Source organism: Triturus cristatus, chromosome 4_2, assembly GCF_964204655.1.
Source record: "Triturus cristatus chromosome 4_2, aTriCri1.1, whole genome shotgun sequence".
Lineage (NCBI taxonomy): Eukaryota > Metazoa > Chordata > Amphibia > Caudata > Salamandridae > Triturus > Triturus cristatus.
Window position 1 is genome coordinate 117,769,643 of NC_140586.1, and position 21,547 is coordinate 117,791,189.

General features: G+C 48.3%; 1 protein-coding gene across 2 annotated transcripts in view; it reads left to right on the top strand.

Annotated features, from left to right (window-relative positions):
• Nucleotides 1-21,547, top strand: part of LOC146833125 (sphingosine 1-phosphate receptor 2-like) — a 641,976-nt gene that overhangs the window by 62,207 nt on the left and 558,222 nt on the right. For both annotated transcript variants that reach the window (XM_085600749.1, XM_085600750.1), the window contains exon 4: nucleotides 20,396-20,467. The gene's annotated coding sequence lies outside the window, so the exon portion shown is untranslated. The remainder of the gene's footprint in view (nucleotides 1-20,395; nucleotides 20,468-21,547) is intronic.

The following is a 21,547-nucleotide window of genomic DNA, read 5'->3' on the forward strand; positions in this document are numbered from 1 at the left end:
GTAATAAGTTATACCACAGTTAATCTATGGGAGGCTGAGCCTTGCCACAGTGAAAAACTACTTTGGGGGGTTGTCACTGCCAGGACATGTTAAACATAAGTACACATGTCCTAATTTTTAAATACCATGCACCCTGCCCCATGAGTCTTTTGGGCCTACCTTATAGGTGACTTATAAGTGTGAAAAGGGAATGTTTAGCCCTGGCAAAAGGTTTATTTTGCCAGGTCGAAATGACAGTTTAAAAACTGCACACACAGGCTGCAATGGCAGGCCTGAGAGAGACATGTTTCACAGTGCTATTGTAGCGGATTAGACAATGAGTGCTGCAGCCTACTAGTAGCATTTAATTTACAGGCCCTGGGTACATGCAGTACATTAAATGTACCATGTTTAAAAAGAATAGCATAAGCACTTTACCACTGGCTAGCAGGGATTAAAGTGCACAGAGTCCTAAACTAAACAAAAACGAGTTCAGCTACAGAAGACAAACAAGCATTGGCAAATCAAATAGGTCTGGCATTGGCCGCCAACTTTCTGGCAATTATTGTTTTGTCATGGTTTTTGCTAAACTTTATTGTTTGAGAATATGCCGGGCTCTCACCAACAATAATTTGCAACAGGCAAAAAACATTTTTTAGGTCTCAAAAAAAGCATATGTTACCATAGCACTCCCTGACACTGAAAGGAATTACTTTATGTGTGGATGTGTTCCTAGTAAAAGGGCAGCATGCCATAACTCATAGTGATGTAAGTCAATGGCTGAAATGGACTAATACTTTGTCACTGAATGCATGCTGGAGTGGGTGGAAGAAAAATGTGAATGACACCAACTACAGACTAATTGAAGTATCACTGAAACCCCTATAAGTAACTATGTTAAACACATAACTTTAGTAAAATCAAAAGGTCTTGGCTAACACAGATCTAAAAAAGTCAATCAATCTGGTATTGGCTGCTAGCCTCTTTCCTTTAAGAAAGAAAAAGGCAAGAAAGAAGCCAGGCAAAAAACGGGGGCAGGCAAGCGAAACAAAAAAAAGGAACGCCAATCAAAATAAGAAAGAGAAAAGGCAAGCGAAAGAAAGAAGGAGCACAAGCGATAGAAAGAAAGAATGAATGTGATGGAAAGAAAGAACGAAGGTGAATAACAGAAAGAATGAAGGCAAAAGAAAGAAGGAAAGAATGTGGAAGAAAGAAGGGAAAAAAGAAAGGAAATGAAGGAAAGAAGGCAAAAGAAAGAAGGAAAAAAGGAAAGAAAGCAAAAGAAAGGAAGAAGAAAAGCAAAGGAAAGGAAGGAAAGATAGAGAAATAAATAATGAAGGAAAGCAAAAGCAAGAAGGCAGAAAAATGAAAGAAAGAAGGAAATGGTAGAAAGGTATAAAGAGAAAGGAAAGAAGATAAAAAACAAGCATTTGCAATGCAATCGGTCTCGCCTTTGGGACCTTATATGTATTTAGCTATGCAGCACATTAGCCTGGGTGCTATTGCTCTATATTTAAAAATAAATGTAACCTTTCCGCACAGTCTAATGGCACGATAACAAGAACACATTCTTCTGTCAGAAGCACTTACAATGAGATGCGATCACCGTACTATTTTAGCCAAAGCTGGAATTAATGTGTTAAACAGCTGCAGCTGAAATTCGCTAAATGAAGTTTTTTAAGTTAAAAACAGACAACCGCGGAGCATTCTGTCTAATGATTTTAAAGGTTTTGTGATCACATCTTCATTGCTACAGCGGGGCAATAAGCAGCCTGCTGTACCTTCCTTAATTAGAATGAAAATGTTCTACAGCTGCAGTCACGGACAGCACAAGCGCGGAGGTTGCTTGAAGTGCTCCAGAAATAATTTCACTTACAATTTACAAGCATCATAGGGCCGCTGCACACTCAATGGGGGCCACTGTTATCAGGGTGATGTGACTAGTCTGGGGTGATAACGATGCACGATGGCCGTCTTGGGCTGCACACAACTCTGAAACACAGTTTACAGAGCGAGAACTGATTATGGGAATCTCTCCACAAACAGTAACTAGCAGATACTAGAAAAGAATATTTGAAGCATGAGAGCAATATTTGTGTCACTCTTTCAGTAGGATATTGTCGTCATAGACCGTGAAACCCACACCAAGCGCACTGCAGATCCCTCTCGGACGCCTCTTGGGTAGTAAGCGCTATAGAAGTGCAATTACAATCAGCAATCTTAATCAAGGAAGCTCTCTAGTCTCTGCAACTGGAAAACGGAGAAGCAATGTCGCTATTTTTTATAGTGTCCAAAGTGTGAGTTCCATGTTCCATGTTTCTGCTGGCGAGTGGACTCTAAGAATATGTCAGCTATCCAGCAGCTATAACAGGAGTGGTGCCTTGGTACTCTGTTTTTCGACGCTCAACAATTTCACATGCAACAGGCCTATGGCCAGTGTGTCTCACCAACCACACCCTGAAATAAAACTCGCAGCTGGGTGAGAAAGGCACTGTGCAAACACGTCGGCCCCGCTCTCCCGTCCCCTGTGCCTATCAGGAGGCTCTGAATTTGGCAAAAGCTGCTTCAGGTTTTTGGTCTCGCGAGGTGCTTGAACTTAAGACTTCAAGGCAAGCTGCGCCTCGCGAACCCATATGTTTTGCAGCCATGTTTTTAAACACGCCCGGAGCGCTCCTGGTGGGCGCCGCAGCGTCTCCAGTCCCCAGCTTCTCGTGGGGAACAGCGCCTCCCTAACTAATAACCCCCAGCCGGGATTGAGCATCGGGAGCCCAAGCCAGCTCCCGCACCGGCCATTTGCTCTAGGCGGTGGTCACACAGCTCCCCCGCTCTGCATCTCACGGTGGTCACACACTTCCTGCGCCCGCCGGGCACTCAGCTACTAGTGCGGCTCTATAAAATGGCCGGGTGATGGCTCCGGTCTCCCTCCCATTTCCCTGATTCCTGGCTGACGTCACGGCTCCCGGCTCTGGTATTTCACCACCAGGCAGAGGAGGCAGTGAAAATGAAAACAACTGGCACGCGCACACACACGCATCCACTCGTACCGCGCTTGCCTTAATGTAAAAACTAGTCGGCGAATAACAATCCGAAAACAGCACAAAACTCACACAAACGTGCAGCGCACCAAGGCTCCCTCGGACAGCACGTCAGGAGCCGCGAACGCGTGTGCGGGAATGGCATGGCAGAGGGGGTGGAGTCTCGCCACGCCTGGCTGAGCTGCTAAGGCACGGTCTCCTTCGCAAAGCTTTCTTGTCTTTATGAGTCCATATGTTTGAAACACATGGCCCAATAAAGATAAGAAAAGCTTTTACCATAGACGTAAAGCAACCGAGCCAGTCCAACTGGGACGGCTCTAAAAGAGAAAAGTGTACGTCACTAGACGCTCTTTTCCAATGGCTGGCCACCGTTTAGCATAAACGGTGACGCCAGCCAATGGAAAAGAGGGGCGGGGTTAAAGCCCACTACAGAAATCTACCCTAACTCATTAAATCTCGCCAGCGAGACTGCGCATGTCTGCGCAGTCTACGCCAGGCGAGACCTAAAAAGATAAAAGAAAGGTAAAGAAAAACAGAAAAGAAAATAAGAAAGAAAGAAGGCAAGAATAAAAAGAAAGCAATAAAGAAAGGAATAAAGGTAAAGAAAGAAATATAAAGAAAGAGAGTGAGAAAGAAATAGACATAAGATGAAAAGAAAGGTAGAAAAAAAAATAATGAAAGGCAAGATTGAAAGAAGGAAAGGGAAAGAAGTAAATGGAAAGATGTAAAGAAAGGTGGAAGGAAGTAAATTAGGAAAGAAAGAAAGTAAGAAGGAATGAAAGAAAGAAGGAGAGAAAAAAGTGAAAAGAGGACAATTTAATACAGAAAACTTTCAAATCGACACAACCTGTTAAACTGTGAAATAACAGCAGTCAGAAAATCAAAACACTCCAAAAGGAATTTACAACAGCATTGTCAGGAAATGGAATCTGATAAAGATGCAATGTTCATCAGAAGCATCCTGCTATCACATCAGGCTCTAGACCCAAATGCCACACTAAAGTAACTATAAAGTAAAAACGTAAACACTGGCATTGAAGGGAACTAGCTTGTGCGTGGATGTGCTCCTAGTGAAAGAGCAAAATGCAGATACTCAAAGGGAAGTTAACCAGTAGCATAGGTAGGCTGACCCATTGCCCCATGCTGTATGCTGTAGTAGGGGGAAGCAAAATGTGAATGGCACAACAACAGACCAATGTATGGAGAGAGGTGACTGAAAGCCCCTATCTGTAAGTATAGTATACGCATTTTTGTAAAACCAAAAGGTCTTGGCTAGCGCCAGACTGCAAAAGGGGCACATTTCCAACAGTACTGAAATCTACTAAGGGGCCGATTCGATTCTGGCCGCAAAACGAACCGACCGACGCGGACCAACGCTGTACGACCCGTGCAGTACGATGCAACGCGTGTGAATTACAACTGACACGTACGGAATACAAGCCGTACGACCAAGCCGTAGGGAAAATAGTGAACCGGACGGAAAACCGACGCAATTTTCACCGACCGACACGAACCCAGAATGAACCCGACCGACCCGTACCCGCGATGTCTGATCAGCGCAGTACGATGCAATGCGTGGAAACTCAGACCGACTCACACGGAGACCAAGCCGCATGACCGACACGCACAAAAAACCGGGCCCACAAGCAATAGAGACCTTCGCCACCGAAGTGTATGAAACAGAGAAGATAGTCAGCGTGAACGAGGTGGAGAAGCCCGCACGAGCCAACATCAGCGTCCGTGTCTGTCAGAAGAACGTCTCCTTCATGCCTACAAAACCGAAATGAAAAAAGACAAAAAAAGGACCAAACAAGCAATGACAAAGCCAATAAATAGCAAATAAAAAAACCTGGGACAAAGACACACCCACAACTCCAACTATATAAAGGACTACAATCACTACCATGATCCCTTGCAAACAGGAGACACAGCCAGCAGCAAACACCATTACACAGCAACCACAGACACACTCACAACTCACCCATCACACAACTCACACACCATCAGCACCTCATCCAAAAGCACACACACATACACCCAGCAAAACCAACACCAACCCACTCTCACACACACATCCCTCACCACCACCACCCAACACCATGCCCCCAAAGAAGAATCCAAAGTTCACAGATAGTGAGTGCTGGTAGACGAGATTATCAGAGTAGAGCCACATTTGTTTGGTACATTGATCCAAAGGACCCACATGTCACAGAAAACCAAGATGTGGGCGAGGATTGTGGACAAGGTGAACGCACAAGCACCAGCAAGGCGCACAAAGGACGATATCCAGAACAGGTGGTATGACGTGCGCAAGAGGGTCAAGAAACTCATCGAAAAAGATCACGCCCTGAGTCAGTGCACCGGCGGTGGCCCTCCTGCCAAACCAGTCTACTTCAGGACCTGGGAGGAGAAGGTGTGGGACATTCTACCACCAGAGAGCGTCCATGGGCTAACAGACATACCAGAGTCTGGTGAGTACACAAACAACATACCAAAAATTGTGTGGCAAGGGGACAGTGAAACCATGCACCGCAAGCAAAGCTACAGTAACCAATAGATAATCATCCCAAGATGTGTATGCCAGTCAGACAAACACAATACCTGCCATCTCATAGTGACTTGGAACTGTGTCATGACATGCACCAACCTACAAACAAATAGAGCAAGCCAGTGGCACAAAGCTAAATCGACACTGCCAGACCATTTGCCACCACAAACACACTACCTCACAGTACAGCTGACTGACAGGAAGGAATAGTGGGGATGCAGGTGAAGTGATTGTATCCAAAAGCATGATGGGGTCTGTAGTCACAGATAATGCTCCCCCTCCTGATTGGCCCATCAAGACCTCTCTGAAACATGCCCACATCACAGGGAGTGGAAATTGACTGACAAGATGGCTGACACTGGGTCCTGCTGTGGGGAGCACAAGGCCCTGGTAGGGCATGTGTGCAAATCAGAAGCAGGACACCACTGACTGACATCCTGAAAGACAACTTGCACGCCCTACAATGGAAGCACATTTCATGATGGGAAGGAGGACTGACAGCTCTGACCATACTTACCAGCATGTAGAGACACACACCCCCAAACACAAACTCCGCACAACTCACCGGGTAGAATGCATTGACCCACACCTCTGTGAAATATCAGTAAAAGATACCCCGTACTGGGTGCTGCTGTGTGAAGCACAGGGGCTCTCTTTGGACTTGTAGCCAAACAAACACCAGGATTTCACAGTCAGCCATCTTGCCATTGCTGTCACACCCCCTCACAGGGAAGCAGAGTCAAGAGGGAGGAAGTATGGGTATGCTGGGAAGGGGGGTGTAGCCAAGAGTATGATGGGAGTTGCAGTCACAGACAATCTACACCCACCCACAAGGCCCAGCAAGTTCTAACTGAACCATACTCGCCCCACAGGGAGTGGGAAGGGACTGACAGGATGTCTGACACTGGGCTCTGTTGTGGGGAGCACAAGGCCATGCTGGGACATGGGCAACAACAATATCAAACTCTGTCTGTGACAAGCTGGGACAAAGCAGTGTACAGGCAGGAATCTGTTCGTACAGTAGAAAATGTCATGTTTGTGAACCATCGATGCATGTAGTAAGATAACTCACATTGTGTGTCTCTTCCAAACACAGGTGGTGCTGGGGACCCAGCACCAAATGAAGAGGATTCCCCGGCCCAGACTTTGGTGGACACTGAGCTCTCTGGTTTGACTCTGTCTCTGTCCTCTTTGGATGACGACGACCAACCTGGCCCTTCCGGTGTGAGTCATCATGCAGCACCAGCAGCATCAACATCTGCACCCCCTGTACCCACATGACATGGAGGGTTCATGTTGGGCCAATGTAGCAGATAACTGTGGACTTTACTCTGGACATTTCATCTACCAGCACTTCCAACTCCAATGTACAGCACCCACCATCCTGTGCACTTTCCTCACACATGCTCGAAAATAAAATCACCAGTACACCATACTTGCCTCTGTTGTGATTCCAAATTGTCATGTGTCATGGAGATGTCGATCTGCTACACAACACAGTGCATGCCAAATACTGCAACAATGTGACCAACGTTAGGTGAGTCATGGTGATGTGACACATGTGAGGGAGACACACCACTATGGCAACACAACACATACTCACCATGGACATGTTACTCATCACACACAATGATGTTGACTTGAAACACATAGGTATGCACAACCACAACACCTATCCACAGTCAGTGGTAACAAATCCACAGGTGAGGTAAGCAAATGTCACTCAGATGTGGGAAGACCGACAACGCACCCAACAAGGCATAGCACAGGTTCATTACACATCAGCAACATGTTTATTCAAAAATAGTTGCAAGGCAATTGTACGTTACGGTGGGCACACGGTCACAGAGTGACTGAGAATTGTTGTCCAGGGGTGTGTGGCACATCACTTGATGTCAATTGACTACTCCCACACTGGTGTTGGATTCTGGGTGTTGGGGGTCAGTGTCGAACATACAACAGGCAAATTACCCTGTGAAGGACAGACACAAGACACAGTCAAAAGCACAGCAGAACAGGAGAGAAATGCAATACACATGCACAAAACATGTCGCAAGAAACCTACACAAAAACAAGTTAGCAGTACTACCCTATTGTGGGGTACACACCACCTGAATGGACACATCACTGCACGCATACAGTCAAGTTGCACACAGACACACTCAGACAGCAACAGAGCAGCCACAACACATTCCAGGCTAACTCCATACATTGACATAACAACCCTGGAAACTCACATTCAGGTGAAGAAGTTGTTGATGAGCTGTGAGCGGACGTCACCCTCAGCCTCATCATCACTGGCCTCTTGGCCCAGGCCGGGATCCTCCACAGGTGCCGGAGGTTGGTCATCGTCATCCTGGATGAGAGGCACCTTCTTCCGCACTGCCATGTTGTGTAGCATGCAGCATACAAGGATTATTTTGCACACCTTTGCAGGTTCATATGGGAGGGCCCCTCCGGTCTTGTCCAGGCAGCGAAAGCGGCTTTTCAGGAGGCCGAATGTCCGCTCAATCACCCTCCTGCTCCGACCATGTGCCTCATTGTAGCGCATCTCGGCTGGTGTCATAGGGTTCTGGAGGGATGTCAGCAACCACGGCATGTTGGGGTATCCGGATTCACCTACACACACAAAAATGAACAAGTAGCTGAGTTTTGTAGGAGTGTGGAATACAACATTGACAAACACACACAATGAGAAACAGTCAGTACACACCGACAAGCCAGGTATGCTGAGCTGGTATCTGTGACATCAGCGTTGCAATGCGACTACTCCTCATTATGTAGGCATCGTGCGCAGAACCAGGGAACCGTGCACACACATGTGTGATAGACATGTCTGCAAGACATACCACTACCACTAGAGCATGCTCATGTGCCTGCGGTGGTATCAGGGCCACATGTGTCCCATCAATAGATCCGATGACGTTTGGCATCCTCCCCAGTGTATAAAAGGCATCCTGTATTTCAGGGAGTTCAGCTGGGCTCGGGAACTTGATGTACAGGTCTAGGAAATGCAACATCCCCTCCAAGACATCGCGTAGCACCCGACTAAACATAGCTTGCGACATACCACCAGCAGTAGCCACAGTGTACTGGAAGGTACCAGTAGCAAAGAAGTGCAGGGCTGCCATCACCTTCACCTCTGGGGTCAGTGCTATAGGGTATGTCGGCCAGGTATCAGATGTGGTGCCAACTGCTCCGCCAACTCTTCAATCAGTGGCCTGGTGAAGCGGTACCGTCGGATGCAGTCGCGTTCCTGCATGGTTGCAAGGTCTGGGAACGGTCGATGGCCCTGCAGGACAGAGATGAACGAATGAAGAATGTTGGTTCATCTACCCATGTGGCCATGACCAGGCTCAATCTCACATGATAGATCATGACATTACACAATGTACTGAGGTGTGTGATGTTGGGCATGGACACATATGCCACCTACATGACCATCACCTCACATCTCAATTCCACATGTCCACATGAGTCCCATGTAGTGCAATGGCCAATCACCCGACCTATGTACTGCTGTGACGTTCCAAACACACACCACAGTGACAAGTGAGGCCTGATGACTCCCAGGCATCACAGATCTTTGCCATGCAGAAACCCAGGGTCTCTGTATTGCCACATCGACACTGGCATGGACATAGCGTATCACGTACACACCACAAGGCAAGCGTGAGTCCCACAGGTAGTGGCCACTGTTGTCCCTGCAGGCCCAACATGTACATCTCTTAGACACACACACACCATCAAGGTTGATGCATATACCACATGGATGTGGAGACTGTCACCCATTGGGCACATTTGGTCAGACACATCTGAGACACAACATGCACACAGACCAGACTGTGGGTACACATCAGTATTGTGGCTACAGGTCTCAGGACTGTCATGGAGACGGATGCGGATTCAAAACTTGTACGAGTTGTGCGCTGGAAATTCAGTCGGATGCCTACAACAATGTTGCAATTACTAGTGTTTAATGAAGGTGAGGATTTGAACGATGCGGAATCCATTTCCATGGATTGGCCAGATTCATAGAATGCAACCGTGTTGGACCTATCACTGGGGACACATGGCACAGATTCTGCTTCTGCAGCACAGATATAAGGCTGGCTGGACCCAAGGGAGCTCACATGCCTGCTACTGGACCACATCCCTGCTCCCACTGCTGCTGTCTCTGCATCCTCTGGCTCCTGCGATGGCACGTACTCTGGAGAGGGCCCCAGCCTTCACTGAGGAGGAGAACCAGGCCCTGCTGGACAGGCTCCTTCCACAGTACAGCAAGCTCTATGGGAAACCAGGGGAGCAGGTGAGTGTGCAGTCCACTGCCTTCCTAATTGTGCATGTTGTCTGACTAGCAGTACTAGCAATGTGTACACCAGTGGCAAGCATTCTCACTGACTACTTTCATCACCCAAAGTGTGTAGGTACATGTAATGAACAGGTGTCCTGCTGCTAAAGTGCATTAGTGCAAGCTTAAACTACCCAGGCATTGATAACATGTCAGACATGCAGGTGATTTGTCCTTCCCCATGGTTGTACTACCTGTGTAACTCATTTCCCTTTGTGATGATGACATGTATCTCCAAATGTGTGCAGCACAACTATGGGGCATGTGTGTTAATGTACTTTTAACTTTGTCATCATCACAGGTTGATGCCCACCAGAAGCAGGACATATGGCTGACCATCGCCCAGGCAGTGCGTTCGGTGGGGGTCTACAAGCGCCGGATCCGCAACTGCCAGAAGAGGTGGCAGGACATTCGGGGCTGGACCCGGAGGATAGCTAGAGTCCAGCTGAAGCTGTCACCTCCACGCAGGAGGGGCGGACATCGAACCCTGACCCCCCCATGCTCCAGATCCTGGCTGTGGTCTTCCCGGACCTGGATAGGCAGCAGGAAGGGGGTAAGTCCATGCCTAATCTGTGCACTATGTCTAACATGCTAATTGCAGTCTTTTGGCCTGGTCACACTTCCACATTACGTAGGTCTTATAGTCCAATACTCAGGTCCCTCAATTGTGTGATGCACCCTCCTCATCTGTTCCACAGGTGTGGCCCCTACAGTCCATTGCTTGTGTCACTAGGGCACTGTGTCCCTGCAGTCAGCTATGCTTCAGCTACCGGACAGCATCTGTTCCCGTGACTCAGTTGTGTGTTTCATGGGTGGTTCAATTGTTTGCCCAATGCCTGAGATCTGACATGTGATCTGTGTGTGCCCTTGAGATGTGTTCCAATTGCTGTGCTGACTCACCACATGTGGCTGGGGTATTCCAAACAAACCCATGCAGCAGGGGACTCCAATTTTGGGGGATCAGGAGTATGTATATCAAGTATGTCACACTTGCTTAGCCACCTGACTACTGTCCAGGGCCAAACACTGTTTCACGTAGACCTGGGCAGTCATGCCTCCTCAAGGGCATTTAGAAACACTCTGTAATCTCACTCCTGTCTATCAAATTACAGGTTGTGCTTAGTGACATGTTCCTTCAGGTGTCTGCCTCTGTGTCATTATGGTGTGGCTTGTTGTTACCTACAACTGGGGTGTCCATGACTTAGAGGGTCAGCAGGACATCTGAGATGTGACTGCGAGAGACAAGACCTGTGTGACATATAGGTGTATGATCCTCTGACAGCACACAATGGTGTGTGCAACTGTGTCATGGCATGCCATGGCATTTAACTTGCTATGTGTGATCCTGCATTGTGTTCAAGTGTGCACCATGCACCCTATTGTGGCATTACCCATCAGGACATGAGAACAGCATAGTGTGTGTTGCTGGCATGCATCACAAGCATGTGAAATGAGTCTCTGCCCATCCCTTCATCCGGACACCTGTACTGAGTCAGTAGCAAGAGATGTGCTGTATGTATAGTGAAATACTCCTACATGTTCACTTGCATGTCCAACTAATATGTGGGTGGTGCATGTCGGGCCATTGGGGTATTAGCATCCAACATGCAACAGACATATGTGTGCAAGTCAAGGAGGGATATGTGTGCCAAGGTTGATGTTGAGAATGGCAATTGGCTTATTCTAAACAGTGTTGGCACTTTGAGCTGTGTTCAGCTGATGATGCCAGGGCTTGCCCTGTGATGTGATGTACTCACTGTGGTGTGTACAGTCAGTGCAGATGACTGATATTGTTCTCTTACTACCTATTCCTATCCAACTACATCCACGGCCAAAAGAGGGGACATCTCCACGGACCAGGAGGAGCCACAGAGACTGGCAGGGACAGAAGGAGAGGAGTCGGGGGGACCCAGTGGCACAGAGGGCGAGTGGAGCCACACAGAGGAGTCATCAGCACCATCCCCCCTTACTGAGGGCCACAGCAGCTCTGATGATGACTCCCTTGTGGAGGCGGGTGTCAGCAGCCACCAAACCACAGCTAGTGAGGCTGTCTCCGCCACCGCCCCCACCACCACCATCACCGCCCTCCCATCGGATCCCATCCCAGAGGTCACGTGTTCGGGAGCATGTCTCCTTTGTGCCAGGCACCGCACCCCATGCCACTGTGTCCCCTGCTGCCCTGAGTGAGGAGTCTGTGGACTTACTTAGACAGATCCATGTAGGGCAGATGTCGATGCTGAAGGTCCTCCATGCACACACAGGTCTGTTGACGCAAGTGGTGTCGTTCATGGAGGGCATTTCCTCCGGCATGTCTGCCCTACAGAGGACCAATCAGTCCATGGCCTCTTCCCCGACGGCAGCAGCGTCCCTCCTCCAACAGTCCCGCACCCCTCCTACCCCTGCACCACCCACGATTCCTAGCAGCCTACCTGTCCCAAGCACACACATACCTGCACATTCTCACAAAGCCACAGACAAGGACAGCACACAAACTCCCAAACCAAGGGCTAGACGTGCACACAAGCAAGCGCAGGGGACTGATACCACACTCACAGGGGTTGGTTTGCAGACACACACACAGTCATCCACAACCACTCTGCAGCCTTCAAAACCTCTCCCTCCCAGCCCCCTTCCCTTGCCTCACCTGCAACCCCATCTCCACAGAAGCTCTTCCTCTGTGGCCTTGGCCTCTTCCCCACCGACCCAGCAGATCCTGATTACAAGGGGAAGAGGAAGTCCCCACACACAGAGGGGAGTGCCCCTCACACCCAGACACCCTCCCCCAGGCGCAGTCAGACTGATACCCCCACACGCAAGTCCCCGCGGAGACGGAAGAGCAAGACCCCACCGCCACCACGCAGCTCCAAGTCAAAGTCTCCGTCCTCCATCCCCCAGGCCACCACTCCAGAGGTTCCCCCGCCACTCCCTGCCCCGGGTTCCCCCACCCACAGATACACCATCCCCAAAATGCTGAGGCCCTCCCCCTACCACTTGCTCCTCCACACCTGGTCAGACGGTTAGTGCCACTGATGTGGGGACTGTGTCCCCCCCCTCTGTCCTGCCGACCTCACCTGCACCCCATTCCGCTCACATGGATTTAGGACCCAATCCACTCTATCTCACCTGCCCACTGATGTTGTGCCGGCACCCACCCCATCTGACTTGTGCCCCACAGTTGTGACTGCACCCACCACTTCAGTCAGCTCCACTGCAGTTGCAAGTGTCTCGCCTGCAGCCACCACCTCTTCACTGCCTCCTTCTGCTACGCCCTGATCATGTCCCTGCGATGCCTGGCCTGCCCCCATGTATGCCCCTCCGAGGGGATGTCCCCTGTCCTTAGCAGTGCAGGCAAGCAACGTGTGACAGTTGTCACTCTAGTTCACTCCTTGGCATTTGATAATGGACTGGCCATTGGCCTTTTGTTTGAACGGACGTTTAACTGTTAATATGCTGAATAAAGCTTTGTTCTTTATCCCTGTGAACTTGATTTAGCTGTACATTAGGTCGATGATGTTTAACATGCCCTTGCACCTGTAATGCTTGGTTTCCAATGTTGAATACTGATGTGTTGATGTGAGGTACTCCATGTGGTCCATGAGATATGTATCCTACTCTGGTGGGTATCCATGTCATCCTTTGCAGCTACCTGGGTGTGTCATGATCAACTATTTGTGGACATCTCTGTGAACATTTCATGTGCATGGTAACATCTCTGGCTTGCACCCATGCACATATGATGTGCTTCCCATTGTCCAATTTGTCTATTTCACAGACTTTGTGCGCATCACCACTGGACCTACAGGTGTGGGCATCATTGGTATAGGAGCAACTAGGTCCTCTGTGCAACTTGCTGTACATATGTTTTGAGTATGTGCAGATGACTTAGGGGAGACTCCCGTACACAGGCTGTTGTGACCAGAGCCTTCATTGTGTGGTAACTGATGGCTGACTGAACAAGTGTTCTGCTGACATGAGTGAGACGTGCTGTGAATATGTTTGGCACAGCTGGGCTTTCACAGGAGTTGGGTCCCCTCAAGTAAGTGTGTTGTCCCGTGACATAGCCTGGGCCCATGGTGTGTGTTGTATGAGCATGTGTGTGTGTCCACATCCCTTTTCATGCACAGGTAGTGTTCCCTTGATATGTTCCTGTTGTTGATGCTTGCTGAGTGGTACTGTGTTCCTCCCACTACTTTGCCATGGGCTACCAGATGTGTGGGTGTATGACACACTACTGTTAATTGGTGTTTCATCATTGGGATTTGTCAGTTCTGAGTGGTGATGATGTTGTCAGACGCAGATGGGACACAGTCAAAGTTCCCCATGGCACTTGTTTGTTCGCAATATCATGTACTTGTCCCTAGGTGGTACCTTTCAGTGATTGAGACGTGTATGTGTGTTTGACTGCTCCCACTTGTCGGGTTCAGGGCTGCAATGTTTGCAGGTGTCAGCATGTGTGCCTTGTGGTTCTCCTTGGCTTCTGCATTGTCCTGGGACTGTGGCAGGTATTCGGAAGGTTACGCGAGCTTTGACGTCATGGCCATGTACCGCATACTGTGCAGTATGTCTGTCATTCACCAGGGTTGTAAACAGTCCTTGTGTGATGAGTCTGTGCACCTTATTTCCTCCCGACATTCCTGTGTTTGTCATGGGTGCATGTGCAATGTCACCTGTCCATGTGGGCTTCACAGATGCACATTGTTGCAGTTCAGGGTGTGTGGTGTTGAGGGTGGACTGATGTAAATGTTTGCATGGATGGGCCCCTAGCTCCCGTTTGTCCATGGATGACGGGCCATGCTGAGTGATATGTGTTTGGGTATGAGTGATGCACGTTTGTGGAACAGGACACATGTCTGGGTTTCCCAGTTTGTACTACATCTACCTTTGTCATCACAGTGGAGGTGTCATGCATGCTTGTGTCCCCCCAATGTCTGGTCCCTGGGGGTAGTGCTGCTGTGTGTCAGTCTCTTGCTGTGTTAGTTGGTGTTCATTCCAGCTTGTGTCACATGTGTCTGTTGTGCTCCCTCTCATCTCACAATGCCTGATTGCCCACTAAGGGTGTCCCAATGATGGTTTACTTTTGTATGGCCCTGTGTCCACATCTCTGTCACTGTGGTTCAGCCCCCCTCATGCGTTGTGTAGTTGCCTGGGGATACTGAGACACACACACACACATGTTGTGTCAGATGTGCAGTGTGAGGTTGCCTGTTTGTGTTTGTGCATCTGCATCAGTGCATTGATATTGCTGTTGTGGGCCTTTGTCGGGATGCTATTTCTGTGATTTACCCTGCTGTCCCTGTGAGTCATATCACATCATTCTGCACATTCATCCTGGTTGTTAGGTGCCATTGCTGGCATTGAATGTGAGTTTGTGACCTGACACCTACTGTCTACACAGGTTGTTTTGATTAGTGTGTCTACTTTCGAGATGTGTGTATGCTTTGTGATGGTCACTTCTGCTCTTGTGTCATTGTACACTGTATGCATTGTCAGCCCCCATGGGTCATGCTTATCTGCACATGGCCGAGAGTATGTTAGGTTTTCACAGCAATGTTAGCCTCACCACATCTCTGTGGGTATGGGACACAACCACTACTTTGCCGCTGAAGTGTTTGATGTGTTCGAACCGGGAATCATACATGCTGTTTGCTATTTGCAGCTTTGACCATGATGACGCTTACCTTTTGGTCACTGTGATGAGGGGGGTATGAACCCCATCACCACAATGCTCGACATTTGCTGCAGTTTGGAACCCCACACTTGACTTTTGTTCTACACAGTGAGGGGGTGTTTGTTTTACATTGACACAGTGCTATAGTGATGCTTGCCTTGTGTAGGGCACACTCATTTGTTGGTCACACATGTGCTGTTAGGTACATTGTATGTTCGAAGTCATAATCACTGTTGTAGGTATTTGTCACAGACTACACACTGTTGTCATGATGTTAGGGGGGATGTATTTTGCTGACATACCTAATGTTGGAGTATGATGGATGTGTGGTGCATCATCCATCCTATGAGTGGGAGTGGCAGGGGTGATGGGCAACAGGTCCCCTATGGGTGGGGGTGGCAGGATTAATGGGCAACATAGTCCCTATGGGTGGGGGTGGCAGTGGTGCTGGGAAACATATGCCCTATGAGTGGGGGTGGAAGGGGCGATGAGCAACAGGTCCCCTATGGGTGGGGGTGGCAGGGGTGATGAGCAACATATGCCCTATGAGTGGGGGTGGCAGGGTGATGTGCAACAGGTCCCCTATGAGTGGGGGTGGCAGGGGTGATGGGCAACAGGTCCCCTATTTGTGGGGGTGGTAGGAGTGCTGGGCAACATAAGCCCTATGAGTGGGGGTGGCGGGGTGATGGGCAACAGGTCCCTTATTGGTGGGGGTGGCAGTAGTGCTGGGCAACAGGTCCCCTATGGGTGGGGGTGGCAGGGGTGATAGGCAACAGGTCCCCTATGGGTGGGGGTGGCAGGGGTGATGGGCAACAGGTCCCCTATGTGTGGGGTGACAGGAGTGCTGGGCAACATAAGCCCTATGAGTGGGGGTGGCAGGGGTGATGGGCCACAGGTCCCCTATGGGTGGGGGTGGCAGGGGTGATGGGCAACAGGTCCCCTATGGGTGGGGGTGGCAGGGGTGATGGGCAACATAAGCCCTAAGAGTGGGGGTGGCAGGGGTGAAGGGCAACAGGTCCCCTATGAGTGGGGGTGGTGGGGTGATGGGCAACAGATCCCCTATGTGTGGGGGTGGCAGGAGTGCTGGGCAACATAAGCCCTATGAGTGGGGGTGGCAGGGGTGATGGGCGACAGGTCCCCTATGGGTGGGGTGGCAGTAGTGCTGGGCAACAGGTCCCCTATGGGTGGGGGTGGCAGGGGTGATGGGCAACTGGTCCCCTATGGGTGTGGGTGACAGGGGTGATGGGCAACAGGTCCCCAATGTGTGGGGGTGGCAGGAGTGCTGGGATCATAAGCTCTATGAGTGGGGGTGGCAGGGGTGATGGCCAACAGGTCCTCTATGGGTGGGGGTGGCAGTAGTGCTAGGCAACAGGTGCCCTATGTGTGGGGGTGGCAGGATTAATGGGCAACATAGTCCCTATGGGTGGGGGTGGCAGTGGTGCTGGGTAACATATGCCCTATGAGTGGGGGTGGCAGGGGTGATGGGCAACTTGAGCCCTATGATTGGGGTGGCAGGGGTGATGGGCAACAGGTCCCCTATGGGTGGGGGTGGCAGGGGTGATGGGCAACAGGTCTCCTATGGGTGGGGGTGGCAGGGGTGATGGGCAAATTAGCCCTATGGGTGCGGGTGGTAGTGGTACTGGCCATGCAACCCCTATGGTGGCCAGTATGTGGATCCCCTGTGTGTGTGTACCATTTTGCGGGTACGTGTAATTTGTTTGTGTGGTAGGTGTCAGACTTACTGCCTGCGCCGTCGGCGTCGGTTCCTGATCATAGATGTAGAGTACAGGTATGACCTGTGCGATGGGATTCATGATGTGTTCGTGTCGTACATGCTGCTTGTTGCTCCGTCTCGTACCCGCTGCAAGCTGGTCCGTCTCGTAGCTGTGGATTGAGTTATGACGCGAATTGTAGCTGATATGCTTGTTTTCCGGATGCTGTGACGTGCCGTACGTGACGAGTCGTCAGGCGCATAGGAAGTACGCATCATGCTTGTCAGGGCTGAAACTGCTGTGGATACTGCTTCCGGGCGACTCGGTTCGGCGTTCAGAGTTACGGCTCCGACGGAGAATGAAGCTTGAATCACAGCCTACATGTCGGTCGTATTTTTGGCAACCGGCTACGGGTACGTATCGGTCGGACGGTAAGGCTACGAACAGCTCTCGGAGAGCTGTCCGACCCGGATCCGAATCAACCCCTTAGTGTATAAGAATTATCTGTTTCTTTTACATTCCTATGATACTCAGAAAGTGGAGAGGTCCACAGTTCTTTTTAGGGACAATTGGCCAGCACTGCCAAATGACAGCTCTCCAAATATCAAGACTGCTTATTCTTTATTCCATCTCATGCCTCTGTCTTCCACAACCCTAGACTTCCTATCTCACTATCTCACTCTTGCAGGTTCTTTCTCATCCCTACTTTTCTCTCTTGCGCTAAGTCGAAATCTGATGGCTCAAAATAAGTCCAAGTCCCCACCACAGAAATGAGCGATGTTGTAAGCAAACTGCAACCACTAGAATACATGAAACACTGCTCCTAGGTTTTCAATATGAACAGAATTTCCGAATCATCTAATTGTGTTTTTTCACATAGTCATTCAGGACAAAGAATCGAGAAAGCATACTCATGAAGGGAACGATATGCTTTCTAATGAACACCCAGCATAAAACAGAGAGATCTACCTGATCTCACAGCAGTCAGGTAAAAAGTTAGTAATACACTTCAGGCACATAAATCAAAGGATGGATAAAATGGGGCTTAGCTTGGCGCCCGAAAAGTATGGCGGCACACGGGTGAGGCTCTCCAGTCTCCTCGGTGGACTCCACGATGTCAGGCAGTTCTCCAGGAGACGAATTCCTATCCATGAAGGTTTTGGGCGTGTGTTGATATCACCGGCGATCCCACAAACAGTGTTTATGGAGATTTATTTATGGCAGTAAGTTCTGTTGCAGCTCCGTTTTGCCGCGGCCGCCATTTTGTTTTTCCGTGCAATCGCGCGTCTCCTCGTTAAATTGCTGCAAGGAAGCTTTAAGTTTTATAACCACTCGCATGTCTCTTCAATGTGCCCAGGAATTAGTCTTTGATGTTTCTCACGCTGGGGATGGGATTTCTTGAAGAATTGTTTCTCTAACTGACTTTTGCTGAGGCATACATACTGCACTTTGAGGGGCAGCCATTTTGTGTTCACCAGAAGTTACTGCAACGTCTCTTCGTAATGCTGCCATATTATGCATCAAATTACCATATCTACTTACCTAGGCCCTCAATATATTCAGGATTGGGGAATTCTTGTCTTTTACACCGGCGCATCATTAAATAATGCTGCAAATCATTTGCTGAATCCTGTTTATGCATATCTTTCTCAATGTGCAGTTCTTACCATTAAGCTTCCACAGCGCGCAGCCTTAATGAAACCCGCATTCTCACTTTGAAAGAGGCATCAATGCGCTTCAACATTTGCACTGCCCAAGCAAATAAAAATACTTTCGTGCTTCCACGCAGAGGCCCCTTTTGTCTGATGCTGGTTTGTCTCGCTTTTTCACGGATGTACATTTTCTCACATAATTTTTGTCTCACAGTGCTTTATCTTATGTGCATTCGTTCAGACGAGAGTGATGTGAGCGCGACTTATGGGCAGAACAAAAGTGGCACACTCTTCATATTTTAAGTCAAGGCACATATTTATTAAAAATTCAAAGATCTTCTCTGAGTTCTCCAGACTTGAGAAATCTCTGGCGTCTTCTCCTCAGAGTTTGGAGATAACAATGGATTCCTCTTCTGCATCCCCAGGGAAATCTAACACCAAACGGCTTTAAAAGGACCCTCCTTCGCCACCTAAATCAACCTCCCCCGTATCTATGGAGCTACTGTTGGAGGAAATCATAGCTCTCCGACCCTTCATGGAAGAGACCAATACCCAATTGCAAACGGATAACTGGTCCCAACTTGAAACAAGGGTCTCCTCAGTGGAACAAAGTGTTGCTTCCTTAAAAGAAACCTGCGTCAACGTTTCTCAACTACATTCACAAGTCTCTTCGCTCCAAGGCAAGTAGAGGACCTTGAGAATCGCAACAGACAGAACAATCTTCGGATTTACGGCCTGGAGGAGGGACTTGAGGGATCTGACTCTCTCACTTTTTTCAAGTCATTTCTCCCTAAACTATTACACTTGCCTGAAGGTACGATGCTTAACATCCAACGCGCACATCGATTGGGTCGAGCTCCATCTCAATCCTCAGCCTCACAACGACAAAAGAGGAGTCATCTTATAATTTTTAGAGTACACAGATTTATTGAAGGTGCTATCAGCGGTCAAAGCTGCTCCAAGAATCACATGGTCAGGCTGATCTTTGTTCTTTGCACAGGATTATGCAAAGGCCACTGCAAACCGACGTAAGGCTTTTCTAAACATGAGAGCTGATCTACGTTCAATTGGGGCCCGATACGGTCTTTTCCACCCCTGCCTTTTCAAAATTACCCACAACAACAGAACAACAATGTACGAAGATCCTCTGCATCTACAAAGCTTTATAAACTCTTGTAAAACAACTTACATGAAATCTTCGGGTCCTTCTTCTTCATTCAACACTTGAGACTGTATTCTCCTTCAATTGGGTCTCTCTAGACTCTGTTCTTTTCTCCTACTGTTTATTTTTTAATGAATTGAACTATCCAGTTTCTCTATACTTGTTACATTTATCGGTATTACTAAGTTACAAATTTTATTGCAAACATGTTCACTGTCGTCGTTGGTTACTTCTGCTAGCGTCCTGTCCAGCTACTTCTCCTAACTTCATTGTTTCTTGTCGCCACAGATTTTTTTATCCTTGTTTTGTGGCGTCTTCCTGGTTTTCCGTTTGGCTGACCCTGGATGTGTCGTCTAGTACGTGAGTACTCCAATATCTCTGGATACAAATTGAACAATGACAAATGCAAGATTTTACCTTTAACAAAATACACTTTTAAATCAGATTTTAGTGCCTCCAGCTTCACATGGAGTCCTAATCACATTAAGTATCTAGGATTACATGTTACCTCTTTAATTTCAATTTCAGATACGGTATCACTCTGCATGAATAAATGTATACAAAACGTTTCGAACCTAACCACCAAATGGCATCCCCTTTATTTATCATGGTGGGGCCGTCTTGACACTATAAAGATGATGCTGATCCAATAATCATATACATTATTTCTAATATACCGGTCCCTATTCCTACTACATTTTTAAGAGGGTCCTCTCCATTCTTTCTTCCTTCTTATGGAATAATAACAAATCTCGAATGTCTCTACTTAAATTAATACGTCCCAAGACAGAAGGTGGAGTTAATTTTCCTGATTTTCCGGCGTATCAGAAGACATTTCTTTTACATCAAGCCTCCCTTTGGTTGTGTGATCCCAAAGATGATTGCCCTTTATGGACTACAGTTGAACGTCTATTTCTGTCCCCCTTTTCCTTTGATGAATACCTTTCCTTTTCACGTAAACCACAAGCCTTATCCACTCCCATAATCAAACTAACATCTAAACTCCTCCTATCTTCTTCTCCCTCTCCTCATAGTACCATAGACTCCTTCCTCAACTCCACAATTTGGCACAACAAAAACATACTCATTAGGAATAAACCTTTCTATTGGAAGACTTGGCGTCAGAGAGGATTAATTTGGATACATCAGCTATTCTCACAGTCGGATTTTATGCCTTTCTCATTACTCAGTCAATCATTTAGTTTACCTACCTCATTCACTCACAAATACATTTTGCTTAAGAAAGCTGTGATGGATACATACACCCAGTTGTCTGCTATGCATACTTCTCCCACTATTTCTAACTCCACTTCACAACTTCATACCTTGTTAAAAACTACACCCAAGGCCTCTGTCATAAACAGTTACCTACACAGTACTGGTACTGTTAGGCAGAAATCCAAAATAGAGGTGACATGGGAACGTGACTTTGCACTCTCT